Raw genomic sequence first — 4831 nt, 5'->3', positions numbered from 1 at the left:
AACCTCATAAGGAATGTATTCATACAAACAAACCCAAAATACCTGACCTTTAGACATAGTCTATGCAGTCTCCCAGACACCAAACAATGTAAACAAAACTGAAACCAGTTTACCTTTCTCAATATACACACAGACATATTTATCCAATTTTAAAATGATATGTAGTTCACACTATAAATTATTGTGAACATTTGAAATTTGGAATTCTTGTGTTTGTCCTGATGAGTACAAGATGAAAACTTCAGAAGCATGTCTCCCCATTAGCAAAATTCAAGTTCTGTCTGAACAATTGAATCTCTGGGCCTGATTTTACCATTTTGAGTCAAAATGTCAAATCTGGGCGTCAAATAGATCCGAGTCTGGAATCCTCTTTCCAGCGTTTTGCCGGCTCCAGTCTAAACCGCGCAGTGGGCGGGGCTTAGCGCTGCCGGACCGATCGGAGCCCTGAACTGCGCATGCGCAGTTCGAAAAAAAATCTGAAGCAGCGGGCCCGGGCGGGGAGAAAAAAGCAGAGAGAGCGGCTCTCTGACCCAGACCATCTTGGGGGCGGGGGGGGGGGGAGGAGCGGGGACCTGACAGATCATCCTCTGGGCGGGGCGGGGGGTGGGAGGATGGGGGGATGTATGGCAGTGTGTGACGAGAGACTGTGTTATTTTCCTTGATGGAGAGCTTCAATGAATACTTCTAACTTCTCTTGAATCTCACGAACCCTTTTGAGGTCCTCTGCCAGTTGAACTCGCCTTCCTGTCAACAGTTGAGTTTTTTTAGCATTGCCATCAGCAAAACCCTCCAACACCTCTTTCACATTCTTTTCGAGGCATCTCACTTCAGTATTTGTTAGCTGTTGTCGGAGTGTGTTTGCTGTAACAGCTAGCATTCGCTGAATGCGCCAGAACAGGATAATGTTATTGCATTCAAGCTCAGAATCTACAAAATGCTTTTGGTAATAGTGGAAACCTCTTCTGCAAAGATTACAATGGTTCAGCGATTCCATTAGGAAGTGTTTTCGGTAAACTTGATGCCAAGTATCTTTAATCAGAATGGTGTCCACATCTACATCTTTGGCCTCCAGGTTTTTACGAACTGTTGTAACTTCATTGTTAGCAAGATAAGCTGTATGCTCCTCAGTGATGTTTAGCAGCCGTTCCAGTTCGGTTTTGGTTTCACTTCGAACATGCAATTCTGGAGACCGTGATTTCCAGTAGGACCACCTTTCTTGCCAATCTGGCCCCACCATATCATGAATTACAGATTCGGTATCTCGAAGACGGGTTTGCAAGGTTTCTTCCAGGAAATGGATAGCTGCATCCCACTGCTGTTTGTCAGATATGGAACTATGTTCTAAAGCATTGTGCTGGATGACTCACAGACTGTCTTCAGCCTGCTCATCCCATCTGTGACGATTTATACTTTCATCTTTAACAGCATGTTTTAGTTTGTCAAAGATATCATCATGGTCCTTCCCTTTGTGCTCTGACATAAATCCAGCAAATTCATCCTCCAAGGTTCCCCAAGCAACCTCTACTGCTTTGTGAGGCAACTGTGTGTCAGTCCACCGCTTGAGCTTGATGCCCACTGTGGGATTGAATGTGCCTGAATTCACAGACTGGGCAGCAGGAAGGTAAATATTCTCTATCACATGTGTAGAGACTCTTTCCCACAGTTTCCTTTGGAGAATCTCTTACCAGTGTTTTGGAGTAACCTGACCTAAGCTGATCACTTCATCCAGAATTTCATTCGTTGCCTTCTCGTATAGTTCATTCCTGTCGAGTTCCCTCAGCCGAAGAAAGTTGTTCTTCCATTCAGTTTCAAGGTTGAAGCGAGTAGCTTTAAATGCATCAGCCTGTTGTTCCACAGACCCGCGCACCATCTTCCAGAAACAGTCTGAAACTGCTAGGCTCAAGTTCTTAGTTGTCACTTGATGTGATTTCAGCATCCCTGTCTTCAACAATTTTGAATTCTGAAGGAAGTCTCCTTCATAATCTTTTATGGAGTCAATACCTTCATTGGTGTTGCCTCTACCGGTAACAACCGCAAAGTAACCCAAAGCCTTCATTGGAAACAACTTGCCTTCCACAATCTGTTGAATCCGACTTGGACTGGCTCGGCTTTTCTCAGCTAGATCCACTTTGGTCAACATAAAGATGGTCCTTCTGCCTTGTGGGTCCATCTGGCTCACCAAGTCAGTTACAATACTGCATACAGCATCTACTGAACCATCATGGATCCAAAGGATAATGGCATTAGGGTTCTGCATGTAAGCCTTACTTATGCTAAAAATTATATCCTTGGTGTCGGCAGCCATTCTTGGTGTAACAGTACTGATAGCACCAGGAAGATCGACCAGTACCATTCATTATCCTTTGCAGTAAGGCATTTTACAAAGTCCCACATGGCAGGTTGGTTAAGAAGGTTAAGGCTCATGGGATACAAGGAGAAGTGGCTCGATGGGTGGAGAACTGGCTTGGCCATAGGAGACAGAGGGTAGTGGTCAAAGGGTCTTTTTCCGGCTGGAGGTCTGTGACCAGTGGTGTTCCGCAGGGCTCTGTACTAGGACCTCTGCTATTTGTGATATATATAAATGATTTGGAAGAAGGTGTAACTGGTGTAATCAGCAAGTTTGCGGATGACACGAAGATGGCTGGAATTGTGGATAGCGAAGAGCATTGTCGGGCAATACAGCAGGATATAGATAGGCTGGAAAATTGGGCGGAGAGGTGGCAGATGGAATTTAATCCGGATAAATGCGAAGTGATGCATTTTGGAAGAAATAATGTTGGGAGGAGTTATACAATAAATGGCAGAGTCATCAGGAGTATAGAAACACAGAGGGACCTAGGTGTGCAAGTCCACAAATCCTTGAAGGTGGCAACACAGGTGGAGAAGATGGTGAAGAAGGCATATGGTATGCTTGCCTTTATAGGACGGGGTATAGAGTATAAAAGCTGGAGTCTGATGATGCAGCTGTATAGAATGCTGGTTAGGCCACATTTGGAGTACTGCGTCCAGTTCTGGTCGCCGCACTACCAGAAGGACGTGGAGGCATTGGAGAGAGTGCAGAGAAGGTTTACCAGGATGTTGCCTGGTATGGAGGGTCTTAGCTATGAGGAGAGATTGGGTAGACTGGGGTTGTTCTCCTTGGAAAGACGGAGAATGAGGGGAGATCTAATAGAGGTATACAAGATTATGAAGGGTATAGATAGGGTGAACAGTGGGAAGCTTTTTCCCAGGTCGGAGGTGACGATCACGAGGGGTCACGGGCTCAAGGTGAGAGGGGCGAAGTATAACTCAGACATCAGAGGGATGTTTTTTACACAGAGGGTGGTGGGGGCCTGGAATGCGCTGCCAAGTAGGGTGGTGGAGGCAGGCACGCTGACATCGTTTAAGACTTACCTGGATAGTCACATGAGCAGCCTGGGAATGGAGGGATACAAACGATTGGTCTAGTTGGACCAAGGAGCGGCACAGGCTTGGAGGGCCGAAGGGCCTGTTTCCTGTGCTGTACTGTTCTTTGTTCTTTGTTCTAGAGGTTGCTTGGGGAAACTTGGAGGATGAATTTGCTGGATTTATGTCAGAGCACAAAGGGAAGGACCATGATGATATCTTTGACAAACTAAAACATGCTGTTAAAGATGAAAGTATAAATCGTCACAGATGGGATGAGCAGGCTGAAGACAGTCTGTGAGTCATCCAGCACAATGCTTTAGAACATAGTTCCATATCTGACAAACAGCAGTGGGATGCAGCTATCCATTTCCTGGAAGAAACCTTGCAAACCCGTCTTCGAGATACCGAATCTGTAATTCGTGATATGGTGGGGCCAGATTGGCAAGAAAGGTGGTCCTACAGGAAATCACGGTCTCCAGAATTGCATGTTCGAAGTGAAACCAAAACCGAACTGGAACGGCTGCTAAACATCACTGAGGAGCATACAGCTTATCTTGCTAACGGAAGGATGGTGGAGGGAGACCAGCGATCGAGGTAGGTTGGGGTGTGCTCTGCCGAGGACGGCCTGCCTCCCAGGGGTGTCCGATCCCGGGTGGCAGCGGGGGGAGGTCTACTGGGGGGGCCTGCCTCCCAGGGATGTCCGATCCCGGGGGGGGCAGGGGGGGGGTCTACTGGGGGGGCCTGCCTCGCAGGGGTGTCCGATCCCGGGGGGGCAGGGGGCAGTCTGCTGGGGGGGGCCCTGCCTCCCAGTGGAGTCTGATCCGAGGCGGGGGGAGGGGGGGTCTGCCGGGGTGGTTAGCAGGGGGGTCCGCGAAGGATGGTTGAGGAGGATGGGCTTCGAAGGTTCTCCTGCAAAATAGAAATCTGCTTCGGACTTTTATTCTGAAGGTCGCTAAAAGCGCGGATCCGGAATGGGCCAGAAGACGGTAAAGTGGGATTTGGCGGTAGGGTTGGGCGTGCGGTTCATTAAGTCGATTTAAATGCATGCTAATGCATTTAAATCATCGGGCCGCTCGATTCGGGCGCGGGCCGGACCCGTGCCCAAATCGGGTGTCGGTAAAGCCGCAAACTGCTCGGAATCAGGTGCAGATCGTGGTACAGGCCCGACGCCCAACTTTACCGCGATTTCGCATCCGAAAACGGGCGCAAAGCTTTGGTAAAATTGGGCCCTCTGTTAACATGTCTGTTTGAGTTACATAGAGAATGACAGAAAAATTCATTAAATGTTTATCCAGCAATATTGCCGACAACCACTTTTATCCATAACCTGAGAAGAATATACTTTTAAATCAAATGCATTTAGTCGATGAGGATGAAATTCTTCCTCACCGAACATGTCAACTGGATATTGTAGGATCAGTGCTGTGATTTATCCTTGTTGTGA

General features: G+C 47.6%; 1 pseudogene; it reads right to left on the bottom strand.

Moving 5' to 3' along the window:
- Nucleotides 1-649: 649 nt before the first annotated feature.
- Nucleotides 650-2353, bottom strand: LOC144492395 (dynamin-like GTPase OPA1, mitochondrial pseudogene; annotated as a pseudogene).
- Between the last annotated feature and the right edge of the window lie 2478 nt (nt 2354-4831).

The sequence above is a fragment of the Mustelus asterias genome, chromosome 4, assembly GCF_964213995.1.
Source record: "Mustelus asterias chromosome 4, sMusAst1.hap1.1, whole genome shotgun sequence".
Taxonomy (NCBI): domain Eukaryota; kingdom Metazoa; phylum Chordata; class Chondrichthyes; order Carcharhiniformes; family Triakidae; genus Mustelus; species Mustelus asterias.
This window is presented reverse-complemented; position numbering and strand designations above follow the sequence as displayed.